General features: G+C 33.5%; 1 long non-coding RNA gene across 1 annotated transcript in view; it reads left to right on the top strand.

Annotated features, from left to right (window-relative positions):
• Positions 1-297: 297 nt before the first annotated feature.
• Positions 298-24865, top strand: part of LOC143222739 (uncharacterized) — an 81908-nt gene continuing 57340 nt past the window's right edge. The window contains exon 1 of the long non-coding RNA XR_013012448.1: positions 298-413. This is a non-coding gene — a long non-coding RNA (uncharacterized LOC143222739). The remainder of the gene's footprint in view (positions 414-24865) is intronic.

Genomic DNA, 24865 nt, shown 5'->3' on the forward strand with positions numbered 1-24865 from the left:
TCTCAATAAAAACTATGTTTAATACGAGTTATGAAGCTTGAATCTCATTGCTGCTGTGAAACTGAAAAAAAAAATCATAGGAATATTTTTGCTTTTATAAAAACTTTATGCAACTTTGTTGTAAAACTTACGCTGAATGTCATCTGGATCGGTTTTCGATATGTCGTAATTTTTTTTTTTTTTCTCAGAGCTATTTCAAAGACAAACAGCAACTTGTTTCATAAGAAATGAGTTTTAGAAAACGTCAGTTATATTTTACTGAAGGCTGTATCACCCCCCCACCCCTCCTCATCTTCTTCTTAATATTCTTGTTGACAACTTCTCTCGACTGCACGAAACCAGTAAAACAGGTTTTGCCGTCACGTCTTCAACTAGAACGTTCCTTGGGTGGTGATGTGCCTTGTGATTTCAAGGTTAGTGTGCTTTGAATCTAATGTTGTGGAATACTTCATTCTAGGAGTAGGGGAGAAAGAAAATTTGATTTTTTATAAGTAAGGAAGATAAAGAAAGTTTACAAAAAGTTGTCTACCTATGAACTTTGGAAACATTTAAGTTTTCATTATAATAAATAATTTTTGTAAATAAAATTAACCCTATATTTTGGCCAGTGAGATTTTCATTTACAGTGGAAGACAAGTCAGTACAACTGGAAAAAATACCGAGTAACAAAATTACAAATTTTATAACCAATATTAAGAGATTCCTTTAGATCCTTTGCACACATCCATAGGTTGTATTATTTACTTTTTTAAAAACTACGTAAAAAAGGAATTATGTTGTCTGCTGAACATATTCCTAATTACCTTTTGAGGTTATGCATATCTGTCTGTATATCTATCTCTCTTAAGTTTGCATAGCTTCTAAGTATTTATGAGCTGTTTATTATGGATTCAGGACAATGTCCCACCTCCATGATCACTGACTCTCGTTTTGTTGTACTTCTTTTCATGAATATAGAGGTTTGCAATAATTTGGGCATTACTTTGACCAAGCATAAGATGCATACTTTGTCAAAACTTATAACTAGAATATTTGAATGCGGTAATCAAATGAAGTCGACTACCAACAATTCTCTAATTTTTATAAATATTCAAGAAGTTTTTGAACGATCTTCCTTTGTATGAATTGAAAAATCATATTTTTTATTTTGTTTTCAGACAATATTGTTTTTTTCGTTCAAATGTCTTGTATTTTCCAATCATTTTTTGAAAATTTTTATATTCTTATATTTGATTTTAAAATGTGTTTGACAATTGTTTTATTGAAATAGAAGCATTTCTTTCTAATGAGACGTAAATTTTATGCAACAATGTGTAATTGAAAAATACAAGATGTAATTTCCCATTACCTACCTAATTAGATTCTCACTTTGAAACAAATAAATCTAAAATTGCAAACAAACACACTTTCAAGAAGTCTTCAAAAAAAGTAATAAGAATAAATGAAAAGTAGACTATGTAAATAATATTTGGGTGAAACATTGTCCGTATCCTGTTTATTGGGTTGAGGAATAATTCGTGAGCGTTTTTTCAAGTTAAAAAATATATTCATAAATGAAACGCTTTCGCAAAATATTTCATGTCATTTGGTAGATAATTTTTTGCTCTAATAGATGGTGTGTTTGATTTTCATATGTCTTTAATTTTTGCTTTCATTTTCAGCTCATTTAATGGAATGTCAAGTGGAAAAATCGAGCATTTTCGACACCATCTGCTTTTCGCATTTAATTTCTTGCAATTTCGTTTAAAACAATGCATACTATATACCTAGGTATTACATGAAATAAAGTATCATAATAAATGTTTTGGGTGTAATGTGTTCATGCATTGAAGTATTGTATAGTCTTGCATGTAATGCTTGAATGAAATTATTTAAAAACGCTTACGAATTATTCCTCAACCTAATATTAGACCAGTTTTAGTAGTAAAGTACACTGGGTGGATTTTTTAATACAAATATTGTTTAAGTGTTAGACATCATTCTAATTCCTATATCAATTACAGTGGAACGAATAATCAAGTTTTTATTGTAAAAAGGTACTAGTGGTATATAACATCACTAAACCATGCTCGATATGTTTATAATAAAGGTTGAACCCCTTGGATTTAGTATAAAATTTATTTGGAGAGAATGGGTACAAGTAAACTATAATTAATGTGTTTACAATAAAGGACGGATGCTATTGAAACTTGTAGGGATGCGTGAAAGCAATGTCTTTGTCACTTGTAGATTAATTCAATAAGCTATGTGTTCAGAGGTGTGGTCTTTCACGACCTTTTTCCTTTTATAAAGTTTGCAGTAACTATCATTAACTGCTATTTCTGAAATACGCTACATAAAGTTTGCTGTCATTTTAAACAGAGTCGTGACAAGGACAATTTCGAGAATGGATTAGTTGACTGGTGGTGAATCACAAAGTTGATATCATCTTGACAACAACAGTATATGCTGTATTTTTGAGAATATTAATTAATACGTAAATTACATATCACACTAAATGATTAAAGCTCATTAGCTACTAATCTTAGATCGTGTTCTAGGCATTAGTAAACTTATATTTTAGGTTTAGTCAAATGGGCCTGGCATGGCTAGGTGGTTAAAGCACTCGACTCGAAATCTGAGGGTCGCGGGTTCGAATCCCCGTCTCACCAAACATGCTTACCCTTTCAGCCGTGGGGGCGTTATAACGTGATGGTCAATTCCACTATTTGTTGGTAAAAGAGTAGCCCAAGAGTTGGCGGTGGGTGATGATAACTAGCTGCCTTCCCTTAGCTCTCGTGTAGCTTTGCGCGAAATTCAAAAACAAACAAACAATCTATTCAAATCTGAATGACATCATCTTAAGTTACGCACAAAAAGAAAGCTAAGATACTTTGTATGATTTGATATCATTGTAATTTTAATGTTCTTCTTATAACCTGTTGTCAAACATCACCTTTGAGCGTGTTAAGACATTTCATGTTAAATTTTTGTATTGAATGGATGTCAATTGTTACCATTCTTAATGCTAAATTTGAAGGATCACTCTGTTAGAAAAAAAAAGAATAAAAATGTATTTTTGTTCTTGAGAATGAAACTTTTTCAAATAACTGAAGCCGAGAAACGTAATGAACTATTGCCTGTTCCTTAATTGCGACATCAAAATAAATCACTTTAATGTAAATAATTTATTTAATTTGTTGCAGTTTGTTTGTTAGATTTCATTCAAATCTACTCGAGAGCTATGTGTGCTAATTCTTCTTAATTTCAAAGTGATTGACTAGATGGAGGGAAGCTAGTAAACACTATCCTTCACCAAATATTTATAAGATCGAATAATTTTTACCGTCATTCTTAAAACATCTCCACAGTGCCAAAGTAGGGTGCGCGACGGATTTTGATGGTAGCAGGATGCGAACTAAAGATTCTTAGCTCTACATTCTGAGGAACTAATGAAAGCGTCGCTCTCGGCTCAATACATGGAACTAAACTATTAATGTTTTTCTAAAGAAAATATTGTCTCAAGATGGTAATAATGATCAGGTTTAACTAGTTAATCAAGGTGATAATAATGATCAGGTTTAACTAGTTAAGATTGTTAGCGGAAAATCCAGAAATAATCAGATGAAACGTTATATGTAATTAATAAAATTAAAATATAAGGATAGTTCATTAAAAAGTCACACTTCTTGTGTTACTAGTGGAAGTACATTTACAGTTTGTTGTTATCTCCGGGCGACTTGTTAAGATAAGCTTAACGTGAAAATGGTTTATATTAAAGTCACAACCTTGAAAGAAAACACAGCATTCATTGAAATGTAAGCCCTATTTCAGATTAACGTGTTGGAATCATTCAATTCGAGTGGACAGCTTATAAGGTATTGTTAAAACAACTTATGCAGATCATTCGAGTCTAGAGCATTTTATGTAAATTGCGGTGAGTAAATTAAGCTAAATAGAGTGATTAGGTCTGGTAATTGCTGTATAATTATGAAAAAGAATTCGTATTAACAATAGAACTAAGAAAACGTTTGAGAATGGAAGCATGCCTTCCACGACTTATTTTACTCCATAGGCAGGGAGGATTGTACCGAGGATTGGGAGCGCATTATTTACTATGTTAGCTGTGACTATTGCATTCATAGTTGAAACAACGACATATCTTAATAACGATACTCAAATCTCTATGGGGGGCACTACGCCATACTAAAATACCTGTCTCCTCCACCCACACCGATTCCTTTGCCTACGTTTTATCATATATTGTGTATCCCTGCCATGCCTAAGTCTTATATATTCTAAGTTCACATATTTAATTGATTGGATTTTTTTTATTAAAAGAACTGCTATTCGTTAAACTTCAACCAAAAGGTTCAATCGAAGGAGCATAAAGAAAAAGGAACACCTGTAATTCTCTGGTTTAAATTCTTTGAACTGTTTGAAATTATCTACAACAAACAAAAATGTATTTATTTTATTCTGTTAACGGCCTAAATATGATACTATTTGAGATGTCGAAGCCACGGTGTTTAACTGTAGGAAGTAAAAATAAATAATTGACCCTTAAATCTACTAGTCTGTACCTTTAAGCAGGCGATAAGAACACATTATTACGAAGTTGCTTTTCCATGAGTTTCAATTTTTATTTGTCTATGTTGTGTTAAAAGTTTATAAAGCTTACCGTTTCAAAATTGTATGCCTTCTGATTAGACTTTCGGGATTTTTATTGAAAGAGAAAGGGTGTGACAAGAATATTAAAAACATGTCTTAATTTTGAAAGTTTCATCGACACTGAAGTATGGTATCTCTATAGAAGTTTAAACCTAGATTAGATTAACTGTTTTCACTGTTTTCCATGTCATCATTTTTCAAATTTTTGTAATATTAACCAAAAAGCGTTTTGCCAACAATAATAATCCATGTATATGTGATATACTACACTCATAATCGTACTAGCTTTTTATGCCTCGTTTCAATTTGTAGTTTTTACCTTTTAACTGTTTTTGACATTTTCAAATCCATTTTATAAAAACCAGATTGTGCACATTTTCAAAGAAATTATTTCGCCGTTTGTTTTTTCAAGAACAGGAAAATAAATGATATCTAGCACATTTTGTTATCAGAAACTTAGTTACTTTTTTTTTTTTTTGCTTTTACATTTTACATGTGTAAAACATAATGTTGAGTAACAAGATTCCTGTTTGTTTTGAATTTCGCGCAAAGTTACATGAGGGCTATCTGCGCTAGCCGTCCCTGATTTAGCAGTGTAAGACTAGAGGGAAGGCAGCTAGTCATCACCACCCACCGCCAACTCTTGGGCTGCTCTTTTACCAACGAATATTGGGATTGCCTATTACGTGATAATGCCCCCACGGTCGAAAGGGCGAGCATGTTTGGTGTGACAAGGATTCTAACCCATGACCCTCAGATTATGAGTCGAACGCCTTAACCACCTGGCCATGCCGAGCCTAACTATATTCTACAGAATTGTAAGGAACATAGAGCGGTTTAAAAACAAACAAGATTTTTAATATATGCTTTGAATTATAAGCGTAATTTTCAACAGAAGAATAAACATATGATGTAATTCTTCATACTTTATCGCCAAAGATATATTTGTAATAATTTGAAGTAATTATACCTTTCAAACATTTTTGCATTACATTTTCTATGTAGTCGTCCAAAACACATTAGTAGATATGCAAGCTAGAAGGATTTTTGCATACTAATAATCTCTGACGTATATATGGTTGTAAAAGAAATAGTGTTTCATATTTACAACTTGTTTTGTACAACATTAATACAGAGTATGTTAGCGATGTAATGATCTAATTAAAAATGATAAGAATTAAAAACAAAACTCAGCCGACTTTGCTTTTCATCACAGACTCTGTACTGTTTACTGGAAATTATATCTCTTTCCTGAAAGTCTAGTCAGTCGAACTTTAATTTCAGCTTTAGACTCGGAGATTAAAAGAACCTTTGTTTTAATCCTGAAGTAAAACGTTTGAAGCTTTATCATAGTGCAAGTTAAGTTCTCCTAGCTTTAATAAGCTGTTTTGTTTTTACACCAGCATGTAATCAGGTTACTTTGATGTCTGTCGGTTCAAAAGTTTAATTTTCAAGACAACCACAAGTTTCTTTTGCAGAGTTGATTATCAGCAATGGCCCAAACTTGTCTACATGTGGTAAAGGTTTGTTTACAGTGATTTTGGTGTTGCTATTTTTAAACGTCTATCATAACAAGTGGTATGCTAAAATGAATGGGTACTGATTTCACCTTTTCACCTGAGCAATACACTAATGTTAAAGTTTGAAATGGGGAACAAATACTCTCCTTGATTAGTATTAATCACCTTACATTTCCAGCAGTTTGAAATACCTCATTCGTTTACGTTTCGTGCTGTCTGGTCACGAGTTGGTGGTAAGAAGACACATCTGTTTGTAAGCAAATTCATTTTATGTATAAATATGTTAGTTACCTAACGTATACTTAAGCAAGTATAATTGTGGTACACTACAGCTAAGCCTTGCTGATGAAAGTAATAAATCTCAGGACTAAATGAGAAAAAAATCGATATAGATAGTTTGATATTCATTTTTTTTAAACGATATTGTGCTAGCATATAAGGACACTCAGCGTCACGTGCCACTTGTAGGGAGAACACGACCTCTGTTTACGTTGTCTTGGAATTTTATTAAACATTAAAAAGTTTAATATAAATATTCCATGAAATGCACTCGCTGCAAAGTTTTTGAATAAACGACCCTAAATATTTTCAACGAAATCGAATATGTCAATTAGTTTTACAAATATTGAAAAACATATGTTGGTTTTAACAGTTTTTAAGTTAATTATTCACAAAATAAATAATTAGTTAATAAAGAAAGCGTTAAAGTAACTAAACTAGAAAGGGTAACAATAATTCACACAATTAATTATCACACACGCAAATCAGCATCTATCATGTGTAAAATATGAGCAAGAAGACAGAGTTTCATTCTTCAGCCACGTGCGTCGTGATAAAGACAAACTTACAGTGTAGCCCGTAAGTCCTACCCATCCATATATCTTATGTATCCAGTGTATCTGTGTGCTGTCCCTCATTCTCGCTCCATAATATTATGCGACGCCATGTTCTGGGAGACATTTTCCTCAACATAGCAGGCGTTATCGTTCCAAATGCCGCGATAACAGCTGTCTTCAACTCATCATTGGTATTATAACGTTTAGACACAATGTTCTTTAGCATATGGATGGGTCGGGACTTACGGGCCACCCTGTAAGTTCAAGTTGTGATATTAGTCACTCACACTTTTCTATCTGTTTTTCAAAGTTATGGTATAAAGTTTAGATTTGTTTCTTAATAGTGTTTTACACGTTCTTTGTTCTTTCTTATTACTTACCAAGGAAAAAATATTTCTTTGATTCGTTGTTTATTGCAAGTCTATCCAGCATTTTATATGCCATTCCCACAGTAGTGGGCCATTGTTTTTATTCTCAAGTTTATATGAATAATGATATTGTAATCGCCCTAGATTACTTGGATGACTTGTTTATGAAATACATGCGCAGCCCGCAGCGACTTTAAATAAAATACTTTGAATTTTCAGGCTTATTACATTTTAGAAAGATGTATTTTTTGTAGCTTTTGTTTAATCCTTTCGTCATTTTGACTTTTGGATTGTGATTACCATTTGTACAATGTAGTTAACTGATCATGTGACACACTAATAAAAGATCGAGGTAAAATGTTCACATTTTTTAATTTCTAATTTGTTTTATATAAAGAAATGTATTACATTTAATTCGATTATATTTCAACATGAATACCGAAATAGAACATAAGTGAATTGCAGAACTTCATCATAACACTTAATGAAGCGTTAAAAAGTATTAAGATATTTTGTTGAAAAAATGATCACTGAAACCATTTATTTTTCATTTTTAACTGTTTCTCATGATATGTTGGTAAAAAAAACAATAACTCCGAACGATGTAGACTTACTTACTTCCACAAACACAAATCTTCTATATGTTTTCAACATAAATTTTGAATTAACGTTTTTTGTACTGGGCTATATAGTAAAACAGAAGTACCTTTCATTCATCATGGTATGTCAGGGTCGCTTAAGTGGTTCCACATGGTGGGAATTTATCACGTGCTCGACTCTAGATGTAAACACATGAGGATAAAATAATCCAGATTTTAAATGCAATTGATGACAGCTTGGAGGATTGAGGGGGTCAGATCTTCGACATGTGCCAACAGATAAGGTTTTCTATAACTTATTAATAAGTGGTGGCGCTTCAGAAGGTAATTATCACTTTACCCTCGTGTAAAATAACATGCCCCGCGTGGTCAGGTCCGGGATATCAAATAACCTGACCTGAAATTTTAAGTTCCACGGATACACTAGAATTATGTGTGTGTGTATATATATATATCACATATAAGCCCTTTACTACCTATTAAAAATTGCAGAAATATAAAGAAAAATATAACAGGATTTGTTGTTGTTTTCCTTTCTACCAAAGTACAGACATTATTTTAGAAGAAACTACTAGTAGATATGATTTAAAGTACTTAGTGTGTATCGTGGAGAAAATCTGAAACGAGAATATCTTTACTTTTTGAAGTGAAAATTTCTTAATTTCATTTATTAGTGCAAAAGGTTGATGTTCTATACTTGGCTATTGCCTCATGTCGATAGGCGTGCGAAGCGGTACCCACATATTTTACCAGAAAAAACCCCTGAGAGGTTGTGTGAGCAGTTTATATACATACAGCTGTGTAATTATTCTTTGTCTCCTTTGTTTTACACGTGTATCAGCTTTGGTATAACCATTTTATTAGGTTAACTTAATGCAGCACCTGATCTTATACGCCAGTTTGGCATGGGAAGGATTTAACCTTGAAATTTACAATACGCTAGATGTTAGCTTTATTATAGGTTGAGATATCATTGTTGGAAATGTGGCCTGTGAGTGAAATATATGTTTGTTTGTTTGTTTGTTTTTGGAATTTCGCACAAAGCTACTCGAGGGCTATCTGTGCTAGCCGTCCCTAATTTAGCAGTGTAAGACTAGAGGGAAGGCAGCTAGTCATCACCACCCACCGCCAACTCTTGGGCTACTCTTTTACCAACGAATAGTGGGATTGACCGTCACATTATACACCCCCACGGCTGGGAGGGCGAGCATGTTTAGCGCGACGCGGGCGCGAACCCGCGACCCTCGGATTACGAGTCGCACGCCTTACGCGCTTGGCCATGCCAGGCCTGAGTGAAATATAGGGTATAGGTTTATATAATATAGGGTATAGGTTTATATAATAGTATTGCTGTTAAAACAGTATCAGAATAATACTTAATAAGTGTATTATTAATTTTAATTATATTTTGATTGGTGCATTAATATTCAGGCTGTGTTCTTCCTTCACTTTGATGTATCAGCTCAGTGTTTAATAACTGTCACTCTCAGTACTGTATTATATAGAAATTGTAAACCTTTTTCATCTCCGTAGGTTAATCGTACTTAATTATAATATTGCGAAAATATCGCTCTTTAAATATGTTACAGGTTATTTAGGAACTTTAAATAATGATATCCCTGTGTATTTGCTACACAAACTAGTTGATATAAGAACAAGAACTTGTATTCGAGAACCAAATGTTTATTCTTGTAGTAATGTTCCACTTATACATGACTTAAGCCAACTTCTAATAAAACTATTCTGAAGATTTTCAGAAGGATAATTTTAAAAAAATAACATAAATTTGCTTTCTCTCGGGAATTAATTGACATTTGATATTATTCTTTTGGTCTCTACAGCAATATAACTCGATTTGGATAGTTTAAAAGGCTGTGTTCTCTCTGGGATCAGTAAGTGAAAATGTTACTGTAGACACCATACAGAGGATTGTAGAAATTATTTCAAATCGTTTTCAAATAAGAAAACTAGTAAGCCACGTGACAGCCACAGCTAGTATGAAGTCGTAGTTGAGCGGAATGTATCAAAACTACATTTTGACAACGTTTGACGTTGCGTTTGTAGTGTAAAAAAACACCGAAAACTTATCACTTTTGGGAAGGATATATAACAGCCCTGTTCAGCACAAAATATTAATATAATCAGATAAAAAAGATGTGTTCAGGAGTATGAATCAACTTGGGGTTCCAGGATCACTCATATTAAAACCAATAACATTCCAGTTGTGATAAGTAAAGTACAACATTTTGTAATAAGCGTGATACATAGAGCAAAAGCCAGCCACGTGTTCCAGATAACAGTACGCAATTAATCTGGAAAAGTGACATAAATCACACGTGTACAACTTTTTTTTTTTTTACATCATGTCTTTTAAATTGTTGCGTACCTCAAACAACTGGAGACTACAACTGGTATTTATGCTATTTCATACGAAGATCAGTTAAACTGTTGGACAAAGATTATTTTGGTTTTCTCTGGGACCGAATTGTTGAAACGAGCATTAGGAAACCGTCGTCTTTGTACACTAGATATATTATGGAACACTTTCAGGTAGTAGTAATATTCTTTGACCATGAATGCTTTACAACGAAGCCTTTCGCTATGAAAACTACCCTGTAGAATCACTGGAGAGATGTACGGACATCAGATGGAGCATGGACAAATGTGGCAACATGTGCTGCAACGACATGGTGAGACTTCAAAATCGATTTCATATAACGTACTGAAAATATGTAATTATCACAAACTTAATCTTTTTTATGAAACGTACAATTTCATAAATAATTATATTTTTTATTTCGACTAAATATGGAAAGTACTTTACGCAATTTAAGAAGGCTCTTTCTATTTAACATTTTTAAAACTCGTGGATGCTTCAAGCATATGTCAGTACTCCAGGTGAGCTAAACTTTTCGTCCAATGTATCGTCTTCATATAGCTATCTAAATCAAATATGTTTTGAATCTCGACAAGAAGTTATGCCACGTGAGGTTTCTATTGGTTTCTTTGTTAAGAAATATATTGAACAAACTGGATAGTTTACCTCTTAATAACAATCAAAATCTAACCACCTGCTATCTTAAGTTCTTTTTATCTAGTATTTAGTCTTTGTTAAGGCTAACAACAAGTAGTCCCTATATACAGTTCTTAAGTGGATACCAGAACTGCTTGAAACATCTGTATACGTACTTGTTTGTTTGCTGCATTTTGTGCCAAGTCACACTGAGAGTTGGTTATCTGTACCAGCCGTACCTAATTTTGAAATTCACTAGAAGAAAGTCAGCTAGTCAACATCATCCACGTCATTACTTGTCAGACCAAATTTTAGGATCTAACTGTCACTCTTATAAAACATTTATAACCTCAAAATACAGAGCGCATTTTTTTCTTGAGATAACGGGGCACAAATCAGGGAACCTGAGTTTCAAAGTTCGTCACTCTGGCTACTAGGCTGCACTAGGCCTATTAAACATCTTTTAAAATAGTTTAATAAATAAAACTGTTACTATAAACCTCGGCCCGAAGGGTCGCGGGTTTGAATCCCTGTCACATTAATCATGCCCGCCCTCTCAGCCCCATGGGGCGTTATAAATTGATAGTCAATCCCACTATTCGTTGGTAAAAGAATGACTCAAGATTCGACGATGGGTGATTATGAGTAGCTGCCGTCCTTCTAGTCTTCCATTCTTAAATTAGGGACGGCTAGCGCAGATAACCCTCGTGTAGTTTCACGCAAAATTCAAAGAACAAACAAGCTGCGGTATGATTCTTAGTATGAAATAATTTAATTTGCGTCACTATTATTTTATTTACTATTTATTATACATTAATATATTATATGCTACTGGTGAAGTTTTCAATTTTCACATATTTTAACAATCCTTTTAATTTGTCCGACTGAAAGTTTCAAACTGCTTTCCATTCACTTTTTTCAAAGGTACAATTGTTTCCCTCTACGACGAATTGCGAAAACATCTTGTACGTATAACATTTCAAGTCGCTGAAACTTAGTGCTGTTTCATTTTACCCAGTTTGTAAATTTTTAGTTGTGAAATAGAAAGCTTTATTGTTATTTTACTTTTTTTATTATCTTTTTTTTTTCATTTTATGTTTAATGTATTTTCTCATTATTAGAGAAGCCTGGCATGACCAGGTGGGTTAAGGCGTTCGACTCGTAATCTGAGCGTCGCAGGTTCGAATCCCGGTCGCACTAATCATGCTCGCCCTTTCAGCCGTGGGGACGTTATGATGTTACGGTCCATCCCACTATTTGTTGATAAAAGAGTAGCCCAAGAGCTGGCGGTGGGTGGTGATGACTAATTGCCTTCCCTCTAGTCTTACACTGCTAAATTAGGGACAGCTAGCGCAGATAGCCCTCGAATAGCTTTGCGCGAAATTCAGGAAAACAAACTCTTTAACTGAACTAATAGACTAGAGAGAAAAAAACAGTTAAGGGCGCTCACCGCCATCTGTTAATAATGCTTACTGAGTACGCCAGGAGCGACTGGTTGTAAAAACGACACGGGAAAATGATTTTTATATCGAGTTTTGGGGTAGAGTCATAGAAACCTGAGGGAGGTGCTGTTCTTAATGATGCACAACCTATAATATGTACAGTTCATAAACTAAACGAAATTATAATGTGAAAGTGTTTTCTCCTGTAATTCAGTGTTTATTAAATTAATTTCCCATCTTAGTAAAATATCGACCTATATATTCACAATATTGTATAAACTGAAACTAATTCACACAAAAGGATTTTTAAAATAATTCTATAATTACCTGTTTATCGCTCAGCACTGCCGCAAGCCGTTAAAAGAAATAGGTACCCGATTTAAACGGTACTTTTTATATGGCCCATCTGAGAGTATTTTGATTTTCCTGGTAACTATATACGTTCCCAGCCTCACTATGTAATGTGCAGTATTTGTGCAATGTTAGTTTGTAGATATATACTGACACACTACTTATGTGCAAAGATACTCCCGAGACATTAAGAATAATCTGTCTAAATTAGAAATCAGGGTTACGAAATAAAATATGTCATTTGTGATCTACGGTAATCCACTTCTCTCAGGCTTAGATCTAACATGTGAAGGGAATGTTTTTAAATATCAGGTTTACGAGGTAAGTTGACGACCTCATCCGCACCCTCTCATGATTCGGAAAATGTCGTGGAACGACTAAATATTTTACACCCTCTTTATTTTCTATGTAATCCGTTGATGGATTCAAGTTTTTGAACCATTCAAACGTAAAAGCATTTACTCGTTTAACTGATATAATATGAGTGCTTACTTTTGTTTATGCATTCCCTCCATGATTTCGCTTAAAGAAATTATATTCATAACACACTTTTCTCTCACGAGCTGTTTAACGAGATATTCACTAAAGTGATTTATTACGTTTTAAGAAAGAACAGTTCTACTCAACTAATTAATAGTAGTAATAAATGATTTATCATTGGTGTTTTGTTTTCGAAGATATTTCTGCAGACTACTGATAAAATAAGCCGCATCAATCTGTTGCTATATGATTCTTATTCTTCTTATAAAATTCATTTACTCTGGATCTTTATTACCGACTTGTTTCTCCCGCGACTGATTGGTTCTACATAATACACCTTCACAAATCAATATTAATAACATGTAAGAGAAAAATCCTTATCTCGATTATTAAATGAGGGTAAATATTTATCTTAAATTAATTTTTTTAGTTTATCTGGTTTTTTAACGCTGTTGCTATAGCTATGACGGATCTCATTGGCTACTGATTTTCGTGTCTGCTTTTGGTTTGTAGAAGAACGATTGTTTCGTTAAAGTATCCCCTCCTATCACACTCGCTGAATGGTACTGACTGCAGCCATATTTATGCTTTAACTGATTCTCATTTTAAATAAAAGCCTTTGATAATGAAACATCCTTTTGCAAGATTTGGCAACTTTTTGGTGAGATTAAAACTAAGACGGTTTAAGATTGGAAAACTGACTTTCTAATAACAGCCAACTGAAACATCTTTAATAACCTCCGAACCTCATTCACAAACCACGAACTTCCCAGTGGCACAGTGGTATGTTTGCAGACTTACACTGCTCGAAACCGGGTTTCGATATTCGTCGTTGAGTAGCTTTGTGCTTAATAACAAACAATAACGATATAAATCACCATAGAAACTTAGAAATAATGTTTGTGCACGATCATGTTTATAATAAAGTTTGAACGGTCAGAATAACAACCAAGTGAGTAGTTATAAGGGTATTACTTTGTACAATAACTAAGTGCAAACACTTGTGTGATTAGATCTTGTCTGGGTTTTACATCTAAAAGAAAAAAGTACTTTTTCAGCTGGACGATTTACATCAGATGACAGTATTACATACACACATATATATGATTGTTTTATTGTTACAGAATATTGGCATCTTAATACATGCCAGTTACAAAACAGAGGTGAGTAAATGTAGTATATGTACATTGAATATGTTCTGTAATCATGTTTTGGTGATTAGTGTATTTCCCTCGCAATCTGTGGGTCGCAGGCTCAAATCGCGTCACAGAACATGCTTGTCGTTTCTGGCGGTAATTCGCCAGTCAATCCTACTATTCGTTTAGAGTCGCTCAGAGTTGGCGATGAGTAATGTTGACTAGCAAACTACCCTCCCCTCTGTTCTATGGTTTGGTTTGTTTGGAATTTCGCGCAAGGCTACACAAGGGCTATATGCGCTAGCTGTCCCTAATTTAGCAGTGTTGGACTAAAGGGAAGGCAGATAGTCATCATCATCTACCGTCAACTCTTGGGCTACTCTTTTACCAACGAATAGTGGGATTGGCCGTAACATTATAATGTCCCACGGCTAGAAGGACAAGCATGTTTGGGGTGACGGAGATTCGAACCCGCAAGCCTCAGATTACGAATCGAGTGCCTTAACCACCTGGCCATGCCGGGCGATTGATATCGTTGTACCTCTCTTAGGTTAGCTAGTTCGATTGGCCTCACATCAACAAGATGACTCCTTCCAGCGAAGATATTTAATGTCCTTGTAGAAATACTAACATCATAGTTATTCACTAAAGTGGAATTGTTTGTAATGTTTGAAATCAATAAACGTTCCTGGTCCAATTTTGTGGTTTTCCGATTAAGAATCGTTAATCACAGTCATAGCTTCCTCGGCCTATAGTACAATAACTGTAACTACCTAATAATATTCTCTTCTTGGCGCGTTACTTTTATACAAATTACACGAGTCTCTAGAACCTTCAACAAAGTTCACTTAGCAACCATGATCTAACGCGTTTTTGTAAACACATATTGCTGCTTTTGATATTCAAGTGGCCCGGCATGGTCAGGTGTTTGACTTGTAATCTGAGGGTCGCGAGTTCGAATCTCGGTCGCGTCAAACATGCTAGCCGTTTCAGCCATGGAAGCGTTACAATGTGACGATCAATCACACTATTCGTTGATAAAAGAGTAGCCCAAATGTTGGCGGTGGGTAGTGATGACTAGCTGCCTTCCCTCTAGTTTTACACTGCTAAATTAGGGATAACTAGCGCAGATAACCATCGAGTAGCTTTTTGCAAAATTCAAAAAACAAACAAACAAACATATTCAAGCATTCTCTGCAAGTTTCGAGGACTGGCGGGACTTGCGCAATACACAATCAAGAATATACGTCACACAAAAAAAGAAAACTTTTCAGAAACAAGTTTAGGTACTACAGCAAACAGATAACGATAAATCTGTTACACTCTAAAAACGATACATATAACAAAAAAGATATACTGTGTGAAAAATCTTCACGATTTCTGAATTTTTCCTTGTTAATGACAGCACGTACCTTGAGGTCTAAAGCCAAGTGATAAATAGTTGTGTTCACCATTAATTAAGTCTTGCTCTATGAGTACATTACAAAAATCACTTCATACTTATTCAGTTATTCACCTACAGGTATATGAGGAGGGAGAGGAAATATGCGCGTGCATGGAGTCTATCAGCCTTTTGTATAAAAATTAACAAATAAAACGTGATGTCTACAGTAGATAGGTGTTTTCATTTTAAAACCTTTAATTGCTAAGCATGGCTACATAACATCTCTAATGCATGTAAACCAATATTAACCATGTGTATTTCTTCGTGTTTGTTTACTTACAAAGTTATTCAAAGGCTGTTTGCGCTAGCTGTCTCTGATTTTGATGTTATAGACAGGAGGGAAGATAACTAGTCAATACCACCCACCGCCAACCTTTGGTCTACTCTTTTGTCAACTAATAAAAGGACTGGACGACAGAGATACACAGTGAGAGAACTTGATGCAAGTATCTTAGAAGAATTGACAGATAAAAGAGAGATCACTTTACACAGCAGGTATCTTGGTAGACATGACAGACAGAGGGAAGAGAGAATTTCACATATAAAGTGTTTTAGTAAATCTAACAGTCACACAAAAAGAAATAGAGAGATAACTTTACACAGCAGGTATCTTGGCTGAGCTGGCAGGCATAGAAAGGGAGTGAACTTCACGCAACAAGTAGATATGACACAAAATGAGGGAGAAAACTCATCACACAGTAGGTATCTTAGTAGACATGACACAGAGAGAGAAAACGTCACACAGTAAATATTTTGGTAGGCCTAACAGACACAAAGAAAACTTCACACAACAGGTATCTTGGAAGACTTTTAGATGCAACTATGGAAGGCAGATGCACATGTTTTTTATGACAAACATACATGATTAAATACACGATCAAACTTTGTAAGAATAATTAGCATATGTAAATACAGTGACGTGTCGCTGCAAGGGGAAACATGTTTGGTTCCCACAAAATTATTGAACAGTTAAAAGTCACCAGAATAGACTTAGTGTTGGAAGATGTAACACCTTTTCCAAAGAATGATGATTGCATAGTGAAATTATTAAACACTGCAGAACTTAAGCATTTTCAGTTGGACTGATTTCTCTGTAAAGCGATCAGGTAGGTTCCACAGAATAGCAGAAGGATCGACTGGAAATATATTTTGGAGCAAACCTTAATTATCTGACTGAATCAGTTTGAAGAATGAAAGTGACTGGACACAGTATGTAATAAAACGAAACAACATTTATTCACAACAAAAATACTGAAAGGTAAGACGAATGCACGAAGCATAGTGTGTGTGTGTTTTTTTATAGCAAAGCTACATTGGGCTATCTGTTGAGCCCACCGAAATATAGTGCCTTTACTAAAGTTTTGCAGCTGCGACAAATCTGTTAAGGACAGTTTGAATCAATAAGAACTGTTCCAGAGTAAGAAAACTGCGCATTTTATACATTAAACTATAATCATCTTTTCTTCAGGTCGCGTGTACTACACATATGATTGTTTATCATTGAAATCGAAAACAAAGAAGGTTACTTTCTCAGGGTGACAACTGACCCGTCGTCTAGCTCAACCTTACAGAAATCTTTCCCGCAAAAAAGTGCGTATAATGCTGGAAGTGAATACCCAGGACAATAGGTGGGTAGGGTAAAAATAACTTAAATACTTTTATGAGTGACGTTCTGTGTTACAACTAAATGCATACATGGAAATTTTGAGAAAGTTTTGTTACACAAGCAAGTAGAAAATATGTTATTTACCCGAATACTGAAAACCAAAAGGATGCAAATGTGAAGAAATGAATTAGTGTTCTTCATGGGTATGAGAAACTTGCTCAACAGCATGCATTTATGACAACAACCTACTCCAAAACTACACTTCAAACCATTTTGGGACAACATCTTCATAAACACATTAAAATTATGGTTATGAAAGGAAATTTTCAGTTAAAAACAATCTGATTCGATGAAGCTAGACATATCTCCTGGTACAATTAAAATATTATAAGCATGGATTTCAAATTTATTGAGGTTCACAAGGCAAACATTCACAAGCTAACAGCCACATTTCGAAATCAATACTAATTTCACGGGAAAAAGGTAGAAGAAACTGTAATAATTCCATTCGACCATATGTCTGTCAAATCTCTTATTGCAGCTTCAATGGTTTTTTTATGCCTCAGAGCTGCATGAATGTGCTTTAGGAAGCTGACGTACACACACAATGGAAAGTTTGTGGAAAGGCTGTCAAGAGGTGTAGTCTAAGGCTGATATCGCACCATCTTTTTTTCTGACAAAAATTCACTGTTACTGCTATAGTGGGTAGTTACTGAAATGAATGACAAAAGAGCAAGTGGTATCAAGGCACCATGAGACAATTTTTATAAAGAGCTATTAACCCTCTGTAAAACCAATAAATATATTAATATACATTAAAAGCACACATATATGAAGAACTATAAAACACACACACCTCATTGTTAGATATGACAGACACACATATTAGTTTGTAGACAGAAATGCTTTGCAATTTACGACAGACCAAATATTAATAAGAATGTATGACACATGATTAGATAGATAACTGAAAACTTATAAATAACAGGCACACAGATACCACTGGTATCCCTACTTGTAGAAAATTCGTTGGGATTTGAATATATTACAATCACATAAGCAGAGAGAGTTACTGTCAAAACAAAATGGATTAAAATATACTATACGGCCGAATGAATTTTGATATACGACAAAAACACATAAAGAATGCTATAAACGCCAATGTTTTGGTAAAAACTACACACAAGAGTGTAAAACAACACATGAACGAGAAATTAATTCATCACTAATAAATTCATACTCTTTGTTTGTTTGTTTTCGGAATTTCGCACAAAGCTACTCGAGGGCTATCTGTGCTAGCCGTCCCTAATTTAGCAGTGTAAGACTAGAGGGAAGGCAATTAGTCATCACCACCCACCGCCAACTCTTGGACTACTCTTTTACCAACGAATAGTGGGATTGACCGTCACATTATAACGCCCCCACGGCTGGGAGGGCGAGCATGTTTGGCGCGACGCGGGCGCCAACCCGCGACCCTCGGATTACGAGTCGCTCGCCTTACGCGCTTGGCCATGCCAGGCCAAATTCATACTCAGCAAGTAATGTGCAACACAAGAATATTTGGCATACATTGAAATACCATAGAAGCAGCTATTTTAAAAGCTGTAGTTCTCAGAGAGGACTTTGCTTAGTAAATATGATGATATGATTAACAGACACAGAGAGATATATGCACCTCTGAAATGTTGTTAGTTGTGCTAAAGGAAAAAACAAAGGCCGTATATAACAATATCTTTGACATGCTAAACCAGCGACTATCAACGGTTCTCACTCCACATGTGAGTCAACATCTTTAAAACAGTTTACGGACAATTAGAAGTATATAGGCTTTCTAGTGTTTTTTTCCAATTTAGCTTTTGCACGAAGCTTTGAAGTACACAAATTTGAGGATCGCTTACTTTACAAAGAACTATTGACTTATTTCTGATACATGTGGAAATTACAAATTAGGATAATTTTTTTTCACTGGATGTTTCTCTCAATCAACGTTTGGGAACTGTTGTGTTAGATTAACAACGTTTTATGGTCTATTTCAAAAAGTGTACAACAATTTTGCTTCAATATAGGAGGTTAAATATAGTGTTAATTCAACAGGACTAAGAAGTGAAGTTAAATATCTAGTTAACTCAATAGATAAAGATTCCTGGTTAAATGTTTTATTAGCTCAAACGAATTTTTCAAGATGTAAAGTTATCTTGGTGAAGTAACAAGATTGTTCAAGGGGATAAATGTTTTTAATTCAACCGGATTGTTCGATGTGTGACGCTAAATATCTCGTTAGCTCAGCAGAATTGTTTAAGGTGGAAAGTTTTTTTAGCTCAGCAAGATTGTTCAATGTCTTGTTAACTCAACAGTGTTCACGGTGTGAGGTTAAATGTTTTTAGTTCAGCAGGTTTGTTCAAAGTGTGAGGTTAAATATCTCGTTAACTCAACAGTGTTGTTCACAATATGAAGTTACTTGTGACCATGAACACTTCTTTTAACTGAATATTAGTTAAAGAATAATGCTACAGTCTAGTTAGATATGCTATGAACTGAGTTAGTTGGAGTTGTGAGGTTATATTAAGAGCAGCAGGGAATAAATTAACTTACGAAAATTATATAGCATAAAAGATTACTTTAAACTGTACTAAAAATTTAATAGTTTTTTTTTTTTCTGTATGTGTGAACTGGGTGGATGAAACATTTTTTCTCCCTTTTTCTGTTATTGAACTTGCAACAACACAGGTAGTTACGATTTACTTCATTGCCCAAAGGGCTCCCTGGGGTTATGCAATTGTTACATAATAGAAAAAAAGATACCTCCTCAGTGGGGGCTGCCAGATTAGTGGAGCTCAAGATATACTGCCTGAGGGTTATATAATTATTACATACTGTGCAAGTTAGGCCAAGACCTGAGGGTTACATAACAAAGGGCGATGACGTACTAGAGGGCGCTACTATTTTAAGGGAAGAGGATGATATTATATTTCGATGCTAGAAAGCCTAGTAGTATAGAAGAATGCTGTTACAAAGGATCTGTAGACGAATGATACTACTAAGAATACTGTTTGTATAAGCGGATAGAGTTACTAGTCGTATTAATGTGTTTTACAAAGACGGATGGTGTTACTATGTGAATTGTGTTACTAAGGTTCCATAAATGAATGGTATTACTTGACAAATTATATTACTAGGATTAGTACTGCTACGGCAGATAGTATTTCTATAAATGGATTGTTTAATAGGATCATGAGTACATGTGGTTATGTTATTAACATCATAGTTTTCACTTTTTGATTTAATAATATATGTCCTAAAAACTACAAGTGAAACCATTATTTTAACGAGACATATCATATTACGTATGCCAGGTTTTATCATATATACTATCTTAATTTATTCATTATTTGAACGAAACAAATATTGTAGCATGGTCAATAATTTACTTTTCATACTTTTACATTTGTCCTGAAGAATTTTATCATGTCTAATGTTTCGGTTTTATAAATATTGAACGAGACAGTTACATTATTATTCTATAGCAGGTTACGTTTTTATGATTTAAGTATCCATTTAGTACACCCTTAACGTAGTGTAGTGTTGTTTTCGTTTCTGTGTTTAATCTGCATAACACACGTTTTACAAATATTTTGGATGGATTTTTCATGACAACGTAATAATTTAAATCTTTAAATGACATACCATTATCTAACATACCACCATTTTATAAGTATATATATGTATGTAACGCATGCTTCTCTAGTTATAATGTTTGGCTTAAAACTTATCATTATGCTAACTTTCTATATTTCTAGCAATGTTTCCATTCGTATATCTTATTTTAACAAATGGTTAATAAACTTGGTAGTATACCATTTTGTGACAGGTATGACGTATGGTTTAACCAATCACCTTACTGTTATAGAAAATATCTAATATAACAACATTTGCCATTTTATGATTTTTTTGTAAAACATTCATTTTCAGTAAAAAAACAACAACATAATATACAACTAAAATTCAAGAGCTTTGAAGTTTAAGAATAGGGCCCATAAATGAATTTTGTTCCTGTATGAATCATAATGTCTGTAACGATTGTCTTGCACAATAATACTGTCTAAGATGTCACACTTAAATGACGTTGATAAACTGTCATTGTTAGGAAATACAAAGGGTCATTAACAGAAAAGGGCAGCAAATGACCCTTTGTATTTCCGGATATTAAAACTGGCAGAATAAAAGGAAAATAGTATTGAAAGATCTAGAATTAGAAAATTATGTACGACACAGACATACACGTTGTTGATAAAATACTTTAGTTATAGTTCATAATAATATGTATAATACTAAAATCATGCCACTTCATAATCACAGTGGTACGTCTGCAGACTTAAAAAGCTAGAAACCAGGTTTCGATACCCGTGTTTAACAGAACACAGACAGCCCATCGTGTAGCTTTATGCTTAACCCTTAAACGGCGGCCATTGTCAATTGATGCTGCTGTCTACAATATTCCTGCTGTTTAATGGTTAAATGCAAAACAAATGTATATACTAAATATTTATTGACAAATAAAAAATTATATTTCTGTATTTTTTAAAATTTTCTCTATATATACACTATAACGTTTAAACAATTTAGTAATCAATAACACAAATCAATATTTTATAACCGAAAAAGAGTTGACAATCAATCTTAAAGGAACCTTGAATTATAAATCAAATGATTATTATTTCACATTTTACAAATCCAACTCATTTACTGTATATCATTAGAGATTATACTTCATAACAATGGCCTGGCATGGCAACCGCGTTAAGGCGTGCGACTCGTAATCTGAGGGTCGCGGGTTCGCATCCCCGTAGCGCTAAACATGCTCGCCCTTTCAGCCGTAGGGGCGTTATAATGTAACGGTCAATCCCACTATTCGTTGGTAAAAGAGTAGCCCAAGAGTTGGCGGTGGGTGGTGATGACTATCTGCCTTCCCTCAAGTCTTACACTGCTAAATTAGGGACGGCTAGCACAGATAGCCCTCGAGTAACTTTGTGCGAAATTCAACAAACAAACAAACAAACTTTACAACAACAACGTTATATTACAGACTGAGGCAATTATCAACGAAACTTCGAGATAAAATTAACACTATAAACATGTTAGCTTGTAAAATACTGGATTAGCTTTCACACAACTTTTGCTCATTTTGTTAAAATTATTATTTGAACTACAGTGTGAATTTTTCACTTGTGTAACAGTAATTGAAAAACAAACACTAATTTTATCAAAATATATCTTACTAAAGAGTTCTCTCTAAATAAATAAAAGAACAAAAGGTTCAGGCATGTGCATTAGAGTCAAACATAATTACTTTGTGACACAAGGACATTATTTATTCATATTGCTCAGAAAACGTACTTTACATTTCAAATATCTTCTTCAGATGTATTTTCAAATAATATTTCGGTAACATGGATTATCTTTATACTTATATGTTATACAAATTAGTGTTCAAATTTAAGATCCCCTGTCATATAATTATATATAGAGCTTAGTGTTTTATGATAAATTACTCCCGTGGATTACAGCTTCCAACAAGAAGTTTGAACATCTAATATAAGTTTCCATTTATGCTATTTGTATATGAAAAAAATACTCTTATTTTATCACAGTCCAATATGCTATCATTAAAATATATAAGTAAAAACACAGACTTAGATATTACACACACTAAAACATTTGTTAACGAAACTTTCAGATACGCTCATACAGCATTATATGTAAACATCTTAGTTAATAAAATATTTACCTATACATGTTTAGTTAACTCTGTTATGATAAATTTCATCCCATGATTGACAGTTTTTAACAAGTATGTTTGAACAATTAATACAAGTCTCCATTTATATTGCTTACATAAAACTCATGTTTCATTGTAGCCTTATGTGTTATCATTAATACATGTAAGTGAAATTACAGACTTAATAAATATCACATATACTGAAACATTTATTAACAAAGCTTTAGGGCATACTACCATAATATTTTCAAAACATCTTAGCTTTTAAAATACTAATCTGCACACAAAGTAATAATATCTGAATTATATACATGTTCTAGCATATGATAGTCAAATGGAATAAATCTCCAAAAATGAAACACAAGAGACATTCCACAAAGCAATTCAAACTAATATAATTTTAGAAAGTTTCTTCTATTACAAGTTTCACAAAACATATCATTCACTTAAAATCTATAACTAAGTTTACTGTCCCAGATAATGGTGGGCATTAGATCTTCTGATTTTCACATTACACAGTTTAAAACTGATGTGTTTCACCTTAGCCTAATACGCTATCATCAATATATGCAACTAACATCACAGACTTGACAAGTATCACACATCTTGAGCCAGTTATTAACAAAACTTCAAATTAGAAAGGAATACGTTATCCAAAAATAATGTATATACATCCTATATTTGAAGATTTTAAGAACAAAATCTTTGAATAAAGAATTATTGACAAAATATTTCAGTTTTGTTGCTTCTTATGATAAGAGATTTGGTCTAGAAGAAAATATTAATATTTCAGATTTTATAAACCCATCACATTTACTGTGTATATTTACAAAATGTACTTTACAAACAAAATAAGTTGTTTATAAGTCTAACTATGAAGAATGAATTTTATTTGTTACTGAACTTGACAGTCAGTAAAAACGGATTTATCCATCCTTCCATTTCAAATAACGTTACAGAAAGCTAAATGTACTTCATAATTATCTCAAGATTTGAGGGTAGGTACATTATGATGTTATTTTCTGTTTTATGTTACTGCTTTCTGTTTTCTTATTTGTAGTTTAAAATTACAATTTTTTACGAATATAATTTACTAAGATTTATACATAACGAACTTCTTCAAGGTTTACTATTTTAATAGTAATGTACTATACCCTTTTGTTATAAGCATTATAACTTCACAATTATTCAGAGTTTGTAAAATTTTTAATAAACTACAGTATTTTATTATTAATGTTGAAACACTGATAGAAAAAGGAATATATTAGATTTAATAAAGAAACTTTAAATAAAATCATTAGAATATTCCCTAATAAATATAAGAATGTATTAAATAAATATGAAGAAATAAAAATTAAAGAAATTTTCCTGGTTTTGATAACTATTTTAAGTTATGAATAAGGCCATTAAACAACTTGGCACTACTTTATGCGAATAAACACCTTCCCGCATATGAAGGCTTCTTTGGAGAATGAAAATTGGTAGTTACAGTGGACGTAATAGGTGATGGTTGGGAGTTATACTAGCTAGTTTACATAAATGATTGGGCCCGTTCCTACTAGTATAATTCGTTTACTGGTCTACTAATTAATGCCTTACCACCATAATGGGGACTAGAATGCTAACTTCAGGAGATAAGTTTAT

Source organism: Tachypleus tridentatus, chromosome 8 (genome assembly GCF_004210375.1).
Source record: "Tachypleus tridentatus isolate NWPU-2018 chromosome 8, ASM421037v1, whole genome shotgun sequence".
Classification (NCBI taxonomy): domain Eukaryota; kingdom Metazoa; phylum Arthropoda; class Merostomata; order Xiphosura; family Limulidae; genus Tachypleus; species Tachypleus tridentatus.